The 15,350-nt window shown below is 38.8% G+C and overlaps 1 protein-coding gene and 1 pseudogene across 4 annotated transcripts in view; both read right to left on the bottom strand.

The window, feature by feature from the left end:
• LOC143736369 (uncharacterized) overlaps window positions 1–15,350 on the bottom strand; it is a 402,538-nt gene that overhangs the window by 159,323 nt on the left and 227,865 nt on the right. The window lies entirely within an intron of this gene.
• Window positions 8,732–15,350, bottom strand: part of LOC143735331 (ribonuclease-like 3 pseudogene) — a 144,394-nt pseudogene continuing 137,775 nt past the window's right edge. For 2 of the 3 annotated variants that reach the window (XR_013203087.1, XR_013203089.1), the window contains exon 2: window positions 8,732–9,381. The product of XR_013203087.1 is annotated as a ribonuclease-like 3 pseudogene, transcript variant X1 (transcript). Of the gene's footprint in view, window positions 9,382–9,495; window positions 9,551–15,350 lie in introns of those variants that run through there. The other variant, XR_013203088.1, reaches the window with a different exon arrangement.

Here is a 15,350-nt window from a genome sequence, read left to right on the forward strand (position 1 = left end):
TCATACAGAACAATTGCTCACATTTTGGATTTTAGTTACATTTATTCTTGTACAGGATGTCTATATTTGCACAAATGTTGTTATTGTATTGTTTAAAATTTTGTTGCTCTGTATTAGTTGAATATCATCCAGAAACGCAACTAAAATGTTATATTTTAGTCTTCTTATCATATGTAAATGCGTATCTAACTTTAATTATTAAACATTGGTCCACACATGTCTGGTTTACTATCTTTGTGGGGACTTGTTAGAAATGTATTTTCTTTATTTCAGCTTTGTCCAGAGTGAAAAGGCTTTGCTTGTACATTCCTCTGTATGTAAGTCAAACATCTGTTTCATATTAAGACTCTGAGAGAGAGAGAGAGTTCTGTCTTTCTATGTATTGTCTATTAAAGAATCCTTTTGGAGCTCAAGGACTTAGAGGAGATCTGACCGGATATTTACCATTTATAGAGTTGTTATACAATGTATATCTGATATGAGATGATGTCATTTATGATCTTATTGGTTAAATAACGGGAAACTCCCTATACAGTATAACTATATTCTATAGTTGCTTATTGGGAGCTGAGCTATTTTTCTAGCTTTACAGTGCTGGTCTTTCTTTTCTTTCTTTTATTCATTCATTACGCTCAATAAAAGGACGGAGAGAAAAGGCATGTCGTGTTGGAAGACTTCATTTCTAACAGGACTCTTCATAGATGTGATGTTTTTTATACTGTACAAACCAACGCTATCTCACGACCAATTTGTACGAATTCGTACGAGTGATTAAAAGGTGGCTAATTCGTACGAATTAGTACGACCTCACTCGTACGAATTCGTACGATTTGTCTAAACCCACGTGATGGGTAGGTTTAGGGGCGGGGTCAGGTGTAGGTCATTGTACGAATTCATACGAATTGCTCAACTCGTAAAATATGTACGATTTAGCAAAAATCTTACTAATTCGTACGAGTGAGGTCGTATGAATTCGTACGAATTAGCCACCTCGTAGAATTCGTACGAATTGCCGTGAGATCGGGCTGGTACAAATTGTATTTTCTCCCTCCTTGCACTAACTCTACCCCTAAACATACCTTTCACACAGACAAACAATGCTGGCAAATGTTACACAAGCACATCACGTCATCGGAAGTCTTTCACAGCGCACTTTTCACCGATAGGGTGCGCTATAACATGTTGTCATGCTGTTCAGTTCTTATAGAGGAGCTGCTGAAGGACTAATAATAACACACATTACCTGAACATTGCACTTCCTCCTATTGCCTGTTTGAATAATAATACAGTTAAGCACTATATCAGCTTTTTACTAAGGGGCTGTTGAATGCTTGATTCTGATTGATTGGTGCAAGTATCACGGCCACTCCGCGTGCATTATTTTTTCTAATAGCCTAATTCAACGGTAGTCAATTATTCCTTATGTGTAATACTTTCTATTCTGTCCTGCTCGAGTAGGTTCTATGGTGATAGTAATCAGACCAGTAGACCAGCAGAACAACACTAGAACCTGAAGACAGACCTGAATCTATCAATATCATCAGCATTACTAGGCTGGTATAGGGTTTACTGATATTTTTGACCGATACTTATAACTTCCTTGATAAATTTTATGATATTGAAATATAAAAGGCGCCATCTGGTGTTTATAAAACAGCATCGTATATAGCTCTCAGGGGTCTGTGTTGGTTTACAGGATCATTTGAAAGCATCATGGGCTGTGGGGAGGGCTATTCTTCTCCGCTGTAGGCTACATTGTGAGTTGATGAATATATAAAATAAATGATATTAAATGTACAGGATATCCTTCAGCTCTGCTGAACAAATCAAACACTATATCTAATCTATTTAGCGTGCTGAATATCAGTGCAGCGGTCGAACAGCGCTCGTCAATGTCAACATGTTTAGCCAATCAAATTGAAGGAGGCGGGGTTTATTGTTATTAGAAACCTGAACTCACGTCGTGGCCGCGCATTACGTGTGCAAACCATGCATTATTTTTGTAACAAATCTATGGCCCGTCGTCAGTTATTCCTTATTGTTCACAACATAGTTTGAGATTAGCAACTAAATGGCAATAAACAACATGTAAAAGACAATCATGCTGATCTATGTCGGTAAAGTTCTGGTCCAGACGTATATGGGACACCTGAAGCTTTTGCCTGTACACCCACTGAATATAAGCAGGGTTGAGCCTGGTTCTGAAACCTCATGGGAAAACCAGGTTGCTGCTGGAAGAGGTGTCAGTGTGGCCAGCAGGGGGTGCTGTTCATCCTGCGGTCTGAAAGTGAAAGTGAAAGTGACGTGTAGCCAAGAATGGGAATTTGTGTTGCATTTCACCCATCCAAGTGCACACACACAGTGAACTCGATGTAGTTCTTGTAAAGTGGATTCTGTTAAATAAAATATCTCCCTTTGGAGTGGACTTTGAGCTTTGTAACCTTGCAGACCTTTTTATGCTCAAACAGCGACATTACACACTACCTAAAGTTGAAAAAGTGAAAAAGTATAATAGGACCCCTCAGAGATTAGCTTGTTTTTTTTTTTTTAAAGTCAGCTTTATGGGGTGATCAGTGTTTGCTTTAGTTGGGCTCTTGACTTTTTAACATTTTTTTTTCTTTCTCTGGCTGCTGTAAATAATCTACTTTTGTCTGTGGTTATATTTCGATGTAATCATCATGGTGGTCTGAATCACTCATCTCATTCAGAGCCATATCTCGGATTTTATCAGCAAATTAATCTCACCAATGGTGACAATCAACATAATAGATATACAGATTGGTTCTCAATACCACAAACCAAGATATTAAAAAGCCACACTTAAAAACAATACCAAAATTAAATGCAAATAAAGAAAACAGTATAAGACATTTTAGCTGCATAATTGATTAATGTTGCAATGCATGCTGGGAGACAGTTTGTACTATGCTGCTACTGAGCATGTATTGCAGCATGAAGCTTTTCATCATTGCTGAGGATCAAATGCTGATTGTTGATGTCTGTGTGTGTCTGAATAATGCTGGAGTTTTGGGCTAATCATTTTTGTGACCACTAGATGGCTACAACAAACACAGTGTTGAAAATCTTTGAGTAATAAATCCTTTCACAGTACACAAAGGTTTGTTTAACCACCACTATCTCATGATGCCAACTCACACAACCCTCTAGTTAATTCAACATTAAATTTACATGTTTAAACTTGAAGATTTTGGGCCCTATCATACACTCGGTGCAATGCAGGTGCGAAGCAAGTGTTTTTTGCTAGTTTCAGCCCGACACAATTTTCATTTTCACGTCCTGCATCACGTTGTTTAAATAGCAAATGCATTTGCGCCCATTTGTGCACCCATGGGCTGCTGGTCTGAAAACCAGGTGTGTTCAGGTGCATTGTTGGCGCGTTGCTATTTTGACTAACACATCTCTCCCTATATTAATCTTGAGAAAAATAAACTTATTCTCTTGATGCAGTGTGATGCAAAGCATGCCGGGATACACGTTTATATACACATAAATAAACATTTTATTTGGTTAATGTCACTGTTTGAGTTGTGAAACGTTCCTTTACCCGGGATTAAAAGTGGGATATAGAACGAGACCCAGGGTTATGTATTGTATATGCACCCCATATATAGAACCTTTTACGGGTTTCCATCATTTTATGGATTTAGTTTTAATTAATTTAGGTTTAATTTAATTTAAAAACAACATAAATGACAGACATTCTACACTTGTGAATGGCAGAGATTATGATCAGTGTTTTTTCCTCTGCGTCAAACGCAGTTTCACATCTCGCTCTTTTGTACCGTATAGATTAAAGCAGGACAGGAAGAAGCCCCTCACAAGATGCGTGGAGACCCAAAAGATCAAACCACGTTTCTGAAGACAATCGACTGCAGCAGGTTTCAGTTTGACTCAGAAGCTGAGTGTTTCAGTAATACTGGTAATGTGGCATGGTAAATGGGGAGGTGTGTGTGTGTGTGTGTGTGTGTGTGTGTGTGTGTGTGTGTGTGTGTGTGTGTGTGTGTGTGTGTGTGTGTGTGTGTGTGTGTGTGTGTGTGTGTGTGTGTGTGTGTGTGTGAGAGAATTATAGGAGTGTCAAATTGTGTCTTGGGAGGATTCACTCACTGTTCTGCTGTGCATTTGGCAGAAAGTCTTATTAGATCAGACACTCAACAATCAAATAAAATGTTTCACATGTTTGTTTTATGTTTGTGCTGGTGGAGTCTGTTTGGTAAGATATAAATGCATTTTACGTCTTCATTTCTTTCCATTAAAAAGTAAGAAAACTGCTATTGTTGAAATATTATATTTTTTACATATTTAATATTTTTATCTACTGCGTTCAAATTTCTAACCTAATTTTCAAGGATGACAAAAGCAAACTCTCTGGAATTTTCTAACAAATCATTAATTCTGCAGTAATCATGAACAAGACTGAAATTCATTAGTCAAAAAGTATGGTAAAATATAAAAAATATCCAGCAAAATTAAACTTTCAAGTAATTATAATCTAACTTCACACATTTATTTTACTCTAAAGCAAATAAAACACCATTAAAATAAAATGATTACTATTCACATTAAAACGTTATAAACTGATTTCAGTCTTTAAACCATCAGGAGCTTTAATCTGTGCCAAAACCTCTTCATGTTCTCTAGGTGTGTTTGGTGCGGATGAAGTGAAGTCCATGTCAGTGATGGAAGGAGATTCTGTTACTCTTAACGCTGATCTTACTGAGGTACAAGACGACATAATGTGGAATTTTGGAGCTGAAGAGTACATTATAGCTGAAATCAGTAGAACTGAGGAATCTTCTCCACATATGATGATGTTCCTGATGGGAGATTCAGAGACAGACTGAAGCTGGACGCTCAAACTGGATCTCTGACCATCACAAACATCACAACTGAACATACTGGAGATTATGAACATTATCATCAACTGTCATCCAAAAGATTCAATGTTTCTGTATATGGTGAGTGGAGATCATTCGTCCAAACATTCACATATTTATTTTTACATTTTTTATTAAAGGGATATTTTAGGTCTAGTACAAGTTAAGCTCAATTGAGAACATGATTAACTTGTTTGGCATAAAGTTGATTGCCACAAAAATGAATTTTAACTAAATAGAGCAAAAATAGAGGTTACAATGTGGTGCTCAATTGGCTGATATTATGAACCAGAAATATGAAGCTCATAATTTATAAAAACAACAACAACAACAACAACAACAACAACAACAACAACAACAACAACAACAACAACAACAACAACAACAACAACAACAACAACAACAACAACAACAACAACACTTACATTAATTATTGTGTTAAAGAGGACCTATTCCATCTTTTTTTGTCTTGATCTATGGTTATCATGTTTAAATGTTCAAAAAACACATTATCTTTCCCATATTTGTCATTGTTGCAACTCCTCTCTTCCCAGTCTATCAGTAATGCTCTGTTTAGTTCCTGTCTCTATGAAGCCCCTCCTTCTGTAAAGCACACTTTTCTCTGATTGGTTGGCATGACCAGTGTGTTCTGATTGGTCAACCACTTTGAGTGTGTGGAAATGTCCTGCTTCTTACCATAACCACCAGTTTCAACACATTATTACTAACTCAACCAGGCCCCATCCCTTATTCTTTATATGCCTTAGGTGGGAATTATTAATGAGGAATATTGTGACGTGTTTGTTCACAGAAGAAAACTCAAGAATTCGATGGAGGTGTTTCAGGGAGTTCATAAACAGCAATTGCTGATATAGAGAATAACTCGCTTTGGAGGTTACTTTGTGATTTTCACTAACAAATTTTCAATTTGCAAAAATTTGTGATTTTCAAACAGCATCATTACACACTAAAGTTGAATGACATTAACACTCATTGCCCGTCAACACACTACACCAAAAATAATTTTGTTGCATATAGTAATATATAATTTTATAATTTTGTCCATTATTTTTGCTCATTCTCTCATGTTTTCCAGCTTGTCTGCCTGTTCCTGTCATCATCAGTAACTCTTCACAATGTTCATCATCATCATCATCATGTTCACTGGTGTGTTCATCAGTGTTGAATGTGTGTGATGCGACTCTCTCCTGGTACGCAGGAATGAGTGTATTGTCCAGCATCAGTGTGTGTGATCTCAGCATCAGTCTCTCTCTACCTCTGGAGGTGGAATATCAGGATAAAAACACCTACAGCTGTGTGCTGAACAATCCCATCAGCAACCAGACCACACATCTGGACATCAACACACTCTGTCACACATGTGCAGGTACAGCAGCACTGATCATATATGTGTGTGTGTACAAATTCACTCACACTAATGACTCTCTCTCTCTTTTTTTACTCTCCTCCTCCTCCAGTCTCAGTGTCTCTGATAGTGTTGATCTCTGCTGGATCTCTGATGATTGTTGCAGGATTTGGGATCTTCTGGATCTGCAGGAAATATTCTAAAACTTATCAAGAAAGCAAGTTTTACAGTTCAGTTTAAAATATATCATTTCATTTATGTAGGTAATGCCATTTTGTTCCTAAATAGTTTTTTGCACTGATCTGCCCTGAGCAGATTTTTAAAAGCTTTTTACTCATCTCTCACACACACAAACTGATTCTGTATTTTCTTTTACTCTGCTAGTAGGGACTTATTGTGTGGGTGTGTGAAAAAGTGTCAAATTAAATTTTAAAACCTTTTAAAAAAATTGCAGCATTGAATATATTGAATTTTGTGTTTCAACTTTGACAAACCTAAAAATAACACAGATCTATTTGTTGTTCAAGCAGTTCAGATTTGTGAAGATGAGATAACTTCTGCTGGTGTGTTACATCATCCAATATGCTACGAAAGAAACACACATACATTGGTAAGTTCATTTATTTTTAATTTATATTGTGTGTGTTTTTGTATGTATAATGATCCATCATAAAGTTAGAGAGTAACAGGTGTTTGCTTTCTTTAATGTAAATAAAATGAGTCAGATTAAATGACTTTCACATTGTGCTGGATCACATTACATATTACATTTTTTAGTAATTAGCCATTTGAAATGGAATACATTGTAAAAGAGACGATTGCAGGATCTCTAAATGTCACCATCAACACTATATTTCACTTTCAAATGACTGTAAAAACACTTCAGACAGTAAAAATAACACACTCACTCAGTTATTTTGACTTTTTCATATTTTTCATTTAAAATATTCTTGTGTAATGTGTTTTTTTACAGAATGGTAAAGAGGAAGAACATGTTGAGTATGCGACTCATCTGAAAACCTCAGGCTCTGAGTCTGAGTTTTGGGATTGGCGAGAATCACCACATACGGCACTAATTCTGGCAACAACAAAAAATACATAGAAAAAGAAGATTTTTAAATAAAGAAATGACAATCAGAAATGTTTCTTGAGCAGCAAATCTGAATATTAAATTGATTTTTGAAGTAAGTGACTGAAGACGGGAGTAATGATGCTGAAAATTCAGCTTTGGTCTCAAGAATATATTACATTTTACAATGTTCACATAGCTATTTTGAATTGTAATAATATGTAATAATACTCAGGCGGAGATGAACAAATGATTAGCAAAATATGATATAGCTCTGTGAGGCTCTATTCAGCCTGTCTTTGCATTTACCCTTCCATGCGAGGTCACTACATTGGACACTATTCAAAAAGCATATTTTCTTGCATTTGAATGGGTTTTGATGGCATCCCAGACAGCAAAACAGTGTCGCCCCAGATCCGGGCCACATCTGGTATGTGGATTACACGCGTGCCAGATGTGGGCCTGATCTGGGCCAACACTGTTGCTGTCTGGGATAGTTGCACATCAGCCTCTACAGCAGACACTATTTTGTTACCAAGTGGCAAGCCGTTGTTTGTGGATTTTTATTTTCTCCAAACCAAGATGGCCGATGGCCAGTCAAAAATGCAAAGTTGCTCCAGAATATACATCCATTCCTCTTAATAATAATGCCAAGTGTTGATTTTGGACTGGGAGGAAATTCTGATTAACCATCTGTCCACTAAATTGGACATCATGCATTACTGACTATTGAGCTACAATTCATGCTATTACCGTGATTGTTGTTCTTAAACTTTTTTGGCTGTAAAATGTATTTGTGCTATTCGAATGTAATTTGCAGTTACATCCAAAAAGTAATGTGATCACATGTAGCCAATGTCATGTAAATGCATTACTCTTACATCAGAAAAATAATCTGATTGTGTAATACATTTACTTGTAATACTTTGTTACATCAAAAAGTAATCTGATTACTAATGCATGTTACTTGTAATCTGTTGCCTCCAACACTGATCCTTTCAGATGAGACTGAAAAACACCTGATCAATAGTTTGTTTTCCACAGTCAAAAAACATCATTGAAAACATCAATAGATCAATGTAGATTTCAGTCTGAGAGAAGAAAGCTACGGTATAAATGTGTCCATTTTGAACATAAATAGAATTATCAGCTAATAATGGTATATATTTGGCGGAGATACAACTATTTGGATATCTGAAATCTGAGGGTGCAAAACAAATCGAAACATTGAGAAAATCACCTTTAAAGTTGTCCATTTATGTTTAAGATTATGCTGCATTCACTCAAAAAAATAAATGTTTTATATATTTACAGTAGAAAATGTACAAAATATCTTCATGGAACATGAACATTACATAATATCCTAATAAATTTTAGCATAATCAATAATCAATCAAAAATCAATAATTTTTCCCCATACAATGTATTGTTGGCTATTGCCACAAATATACCCGTGCAACTAGTGACTGGTTTTGTGATCCAAGGTCACAAATGTGTAAAAAAAATAAAAGTTCAAATCTTGTTTTTCGTGCCCTAAGACCAATAAAAACACATGGCAAATAAAATCTTGACTGAGGTTATCATAATTCATGCATGGAATGATCAACTATGCCTTCTTCATAATGTACAGGCCAGCCTTGCTCACAGCCCAACACAACGTAGCGAGTCGACTTCTTCCCTTTACGATATTCACAGTTTGGGGGTCTCGACCCACTTTGAAATATGCACGTGATCACAGGAAAAGGCTGGTTGCTCTTAAATAGATTGCTGCGCTGTTTAGTTCCTCCTCTGCCACAAACTGCGTTAATCTGATTTGTATTTGCTTGTATGAAGGTGTTGACAGGTTTACAGACATTTCCAGTTCCACTGATGTCTCTCTTTCTCATTTCACTTGTACACTTCTGCTCACTCATATCAGGATCCAAATGCTGATTGAGGAATTTTTGATACCGGGGCTTTATATGTGCTGGTGGTTGTGGTTCAGCATGAGTGGAGAACGACACACACAAGACCAGCAGCAGAATCACAGCAGACTGATGAATCTCCATGACCTGCTGAGCAATACACACATCAAAACACCTTTACTGACATAAGACTTAATAAAGCAGTGAGATTGTGATTAGTGAAGAAAATATTAATATAAATTAAATGAAGAGCTGATATACCTTGTTTTTTTTTGAGTAAAGCGATATTAAATGTTCAAAGAGTTTCCTTTCTTCTTTTCTCCTAAGGCTGTAAAACAATGAAAAGCAAAATTTGATTAATGAATAATAAAAACCTCAACTAATACTAGTTTATACGGTGCATCAGGATGTGGATGTGGACCATTTTGCATTGATGCAGCAATAGACCATAATTGATTCCTACTGACGTTTCTCTGAGGAAGGCAAAACACAAACGAGAGTAATTTTAAAAAAAGGCACCCGCTAATTTAAATGCTCCTGTTGTCTGAAGAGTTCAGTCCAATGTTCCCTATTAGCTGCACATGTGCACGGCCATGCAGAAAGATCAAAATACCGAACAGAGAACCGACACGCAGTGTGAGGGGGAAGATAGTAGGCTACCTAGTTCCAAGGTCGGAAGGTATCGAGGCACGTATGAATCCAATGTTAGTTTCACTTCCTGTCTCGTGACATGAGATACCTTATTTAATAATATGTAAATATGAATTTTTGATCAATGTTTTGATCAACCACTTCTGATGTAATTTCTAGTAAGAAATTACTATTGTAGCCATTAAATATTCCCTTTGTTTTTATCAAAGCTTGCTCTATTTTGCTGTAGATCATTAAACTGTTACGCTGTCTCAGAAGTCTGTCAGAAATCAGTTTCGTGAGGAACCTTCATGCGCAAACGCTGCCTGTAAAGTCATTGCCTGATAGAGCAGCGAGGCAACAAGTTAACTGGCTCAGTTTTCGGACACAGACATGTTTTCAGACCAAGTAGCTCAATACGAGAGGCAACATGAAACGCATAGACATGCGAAATAAAGCGTAATCGTGTTTTAAAGAAGAGTGGCTTAATTACGTAGTGGAAATAATGGATCATCGATCACAGGATGCAGTATCTACCGATCCGATCACTGATACCAATCTATTTGAAATTTTCTTTGTATCATGTAGAAAATTAACACGGATGCTCCAATCAGGATTTTAACACATTCATTCAGGGCTTGAATTTTATTTTTGGAAATAGAGGGAATCCGAAATAAGGACTGGTGAGCTGTTGTCCTGCTTCACTTCACAGATGCTGTGATACTCATTTATGACACTTTATTCATCAGGAGAACAGCTCGTTCTGCGCGTCATAGGCCTACGTCATCCTTTCAGTTTCGGTTTTCAATCGATCAAGTGTTTACATGTTCTCTCGATAAGCCACCCCTTTCAATCCGATCGAAATTATTTGTAATAGAGACACTTTGCGTTTTGAATGGGTTATGTTATAGCCCTACTTGTTTTTAATGTTTTTATTTATTTAATATCTGTAGTGACTGCATGATTATCACCGTATTACTTACCGCCGTGCGAGCCACAAATGAAAGCTTGGCGAGCCGCATGAGCCTCGCGAGCCGCGCAATGAGTAACACTGGTTAAAGACAGGAAGGGAAAAAGCATAACTCTAGAATGACACAATACATATTTAAGCACGTGCGAGCTTACAACACCTGTGCTAATGCTAATACGTCAGCTAACAATTCACAGAACATGACAAAACCAGATTAAAAAAAAAAATAATACCGGGGACAGACAAGACAAAAAGTTGGTAGTAGCCTACATTTAATTGGTGTTGCATAGAAGTCTTAAATGAAATAAACACTGGTTCAGTTTAAAAGCAGGCTACAAATAATGCACATTTATTCGACTAACAGAACTAGGAGCTGACAGACTTTAGAAGTTAACTTGTGTAGGCTATAGTGTAAAAGTCCAACCTTGCACTTGTAAACAATCCAAACTTATTTTTTTGGATAATGCAATCATCAAGGTAACTTACCAGCAGCGAGAGATCTGTGACACTGCAGTGTTGCCAGATCCGTTTGACGATTCCCAGCCATGCAAGAGCTCTCAAAAACCTGCCAAAATCCTTCACTAATAAAAGAATGTGATATAATTATATTGTCATGACAACCAAGATATAGCATTTACCTCCTTAAAACTAAAAATGAATATACTTAAATACTAAAATTAAAATAAAATAAAATAAAAATATTTTTTAAAATATTAATAAAGATCAATAAAGATATTAACAGACTTTAACACTTGCACACAACATAAAAGCCAAAAATGTGTCATTCTTGTTCAAAAAATGAATGGCATTAATAATAATAATATTGTGCTTAGCTCGTTGTGCTTAAACTTCAAACAGAACTACAGTACGTATTTATTTAATGCACATTGTAGAACATAATGCAAAACTATGCACAGTCAAAACTGATTAATAATTGATCCCAACCTGATCAGGCCAGTGTGTATTGTAATATCTTGAGGGTTCGAATAAGGCACTGAAACCGGTGGTTGAAATAACACAATCGCTTTTACTGGGAACTACCAGAGAACAGCCGCATATCCACACACAGACACAGCTCACTTCGGAGCTTCCTGATTACACTAAGTCGCGTGACCTAAGAACCAATCACATCACTGCATTTCCTCACATAAGAACCCCAACATGAGAAACCCAGTCTACTACATTCCTCCCCTTTAAGATTTAAACCTGTTTACCCACAAAAAAGGAACACTTTAACTCACTAGATCTTATTGAACCAGGAACAGTCCTTCAACATTTTTTTTTTTTTTTTTTTTTTTAAACCCCTGCCTCCAATTAACCTCTTACAAGTCTAGTCTCTTGGGAGCATTCCTGATTCTCTCTGGATTTCTTCTTGGCTGCACTCCGGGAGGAACAGCAGGGGTGCTGTTATGGCTGCCTGGAGGAGACGTAACCTTGCCTGACAATGCTGGACCCAGGCCGACACCCTTCTCTGAGGAGACAGAATCAGGCAGTTTCACTCCACTGGCCGATACTGGATCAGGCTCTGGTGAAGCATCTGAAATAAAGTCCCGGCCCTCAAAAGGTGTGCATGACTCCAGTTCCTTTAGTTCTCCTCTTCTCCCCAGCATGTGGTCCACATGAACTGACCGCTGTCTGTTTCCTTCCCATACACGGTATGTCACAGGACCTAATCGCTTTATGACAGTCGCGGCAGTCCATTTCTCATCTCCCCCCCTGAAATTTTTCACTCGGACTTCGTCGTTTTCCTGAAACTCTCTCAATTTCAGTCTCTCTTTGTCATGATACAGCTTTTGCTTTGCCTGCTGATGCTCTATAGTGCGCGATAGATCTGGTCTCAAAAGACTGAACCGGGTGCGCAGCTCTCTCTTTAAAAACAGCTCAGCTGGAGAGCGACCGGTGACTGAGTGCGGCGTAGCCCTGTACATGAGCAGAAAGTTTGACAGCCTGTGCTGCAGCGAGATGCTGGGCTGTCCACTTGCGTCTAGAACCTGCTTCACAAGAGCCCGCTTCAGTATTTGCACCGACCTCTCAGCCGCTCCATTCGATGCTGGATGATATGGTGGTACCAGAGTTTGTTTTACTCCATTTTTGTCAAGGAACTGCTTGAATTCTGCGGAGGCAAACTGGGGTCCGTTATCCGACACCACCTCTTCCGGAAGACCATATGCTGCAAATAGGTTGCGCAACACCTCTATGGTTCGGCTCGACGTTGTGGAGGTCATGTGGAAAACCTCCAGCCATTTCGAATGACTATCCACTATCACTAGGTAGTACTGTCTATCCTTCTCCGCGAAGTCCAGATGGATCCTCTGCCACACTCTGACAGGCCACCGCCAGGGATGGAGCGGTGCCACCGCAGGTACCTTCTGCACAGCTTGACACACAGCACAGTGTTGGACCATGTTCTCAATCTCGCCGTCCAACCCTGGCCACCATACATAGCTCCATTTTTCCTCTTTTTTTAGCAGAGTGTGCAATGGCTGTAGCACACTAGACAAGTTTCTCAGAAAACGGCCATAATAGTTCAACAGCCTCAAATACGCACGCAACTCAGAAACATTTGTGGGCTTTGGGGCATTTACAATAGCCTCCACTTTGTGCTGAGTGGGGTGCAGGCCTTCCTGATCTATCCGATGCCCCAAATACTCTACACTTGACTGTAGAAATCTGCACTTGGCCAACTTTGCTCTCAAACCATAGCGTGTAAGAGAGCTCAACACTGCATCCAGCCTTTTTAAGTGTAGGACTTTTGTGTCGGCTGTGATCAAGATGTCATCCAGGAAACAAGTCACCCCTTCTTGCCCTTGTAGAACCTGATCCATCACTGATTGAAAAATTGACGGTGCGCTGGCAACCCCATAGCTGAGACGATGGTAGCGGTACAGTCCTCTGTGAGTATTAATGGTTAAATACTCTTTGGAGTCTTTGTCCAATCTCAACTGCTGATAAGCATGAGAAAGATCTAACTTTGAAAACCACTTCCCTCCTGCTAGAGTTGCAAATAAATCCTCAGTGTTGGGCAGGGGGTAAGTCTCGACTTCCAGCTGGTTATTTATTGTGACCTTGTAATCCCCACAGATGCGGATGGATTTATCGGCCTTCGGTACAACTACGATCGGGGCCCCCCATTTGCTACCATCCACTTTGGAAACTATTCCCTCTTTCTCTAACCTATTCAGTTCTTTTTCAACAGCCTCTTTCAATGAATACGGCACCGGCCGGGCTTTGCAAAAGACTGGCTGCGCATTCGGCTGCATTCTTATTGTTGCTCTGAACTCTTCTATGGCACTGACCTTCTCTGAAAACACCACAGAGTGGCGCTGCAGCACTGCTTGTAATTCCGGGTCGCCGTGTTTAGTTCCTTTTTCAACTGTGAAAATATTCCTCCAGTCCAGCTTCAGCTTCTCCAACCAATTTCGGCCAAACAGAGCCGGCCTGTTTCCTTTCACTATGATGAGAGGCAGTGTAGCTTTCTGGTCCCCGTACTGCACTGGTGCATGAACATAGCCAAGAAGGGGAATTATTTCTCCTGAGTACGCTTTTAACCTGATGTTGGACTTTTCAATGGGTAAATGCGGAAACTTATTTTGGTGCAACACTTCAGATGCAAGGGACACTGCCGCACCCGTATCCAACTGCATACTAATGTCCTCATCACACACTTTCACATTAACTTTAATGCCTCCATCCCCACTGGATGCCATGTAAATAGTAAAGACTCCTAACGGGTCATCTTCACTGTCTACATTGTGATCCTCCGTTTCCACGTACTGGGCCTTGGCAGTCTGTCTCCTATTCCGACATACTCTGGAAATGTGCCCTGTCTTGGAGCACGCATGACATTTCTCATTTTTGAATCGGCATTCCTGAGGTAAATGTCCCCCTCCCCCACAACGGTAGCATCTCTGTTCGCTGTCCCCTTCCTGATCATTTTTCAGTTTTGGATTTTCCTTTCCATGTCTAAACTGGCTATGTCCTTTGCTTCCAATATATGATTTAGAAACTTGATTTACAGCTGCAGCCTGTACTTTTCCCAAGATTTCAAGAGAATTCTTCGACGCCATCTCCATTGTCAACGCTATCTCACATGCTCGGGCAAACGTCAGCTCTCTTTCCGCCAGTAATTTTCTTTGAATCGATTCAGCGGACAGTCCACTCACAAGACGATCTCTCAATGCGTCATCTAAGTGAGTTCCATATTCACAATCCTTCGACAATTGTCTTATTGCCACTATGTAATCCGTCACTGACTCTCCTTCTTTTTGATCACGTTTTTGAAAACGGAATCTCTCCGCTATGACCAAAGGCTTCGGCTGATAATGTGATTTCAATGTGTCAGTCAACTCTTCATAAGTCATTTCTGCGGGCTTCTTTGGTATTACCAAGTTCTTCAGCAGCCCATAAGTTTCTGGTCCAATGCACGCTAAAAATACACTGACCTGTTTTTCTGCTTTTATTTCGTTCGCCACTAGCCATAGTTCAAATCTCTCCAAGTAGGATGCGAAATCCTCCC

The sequence above is a fragment of the Siphateles boraxobius genome, unplaced genomic scaffold (genome assembly GCF_051911475.1).
Source record: "Siphateles boraxobius isolate OS27281-9 unplaced genomic scaffold, OSU_SipBor_1 13, whole genome shotgun sequence".
NCBI classification, from domain to species: Eukaryota; Metazoa; Chordata; class Actinopteri; order Cypriniformes; family Leuciscidae; genus Siphateles; species Siphateles boraxobius.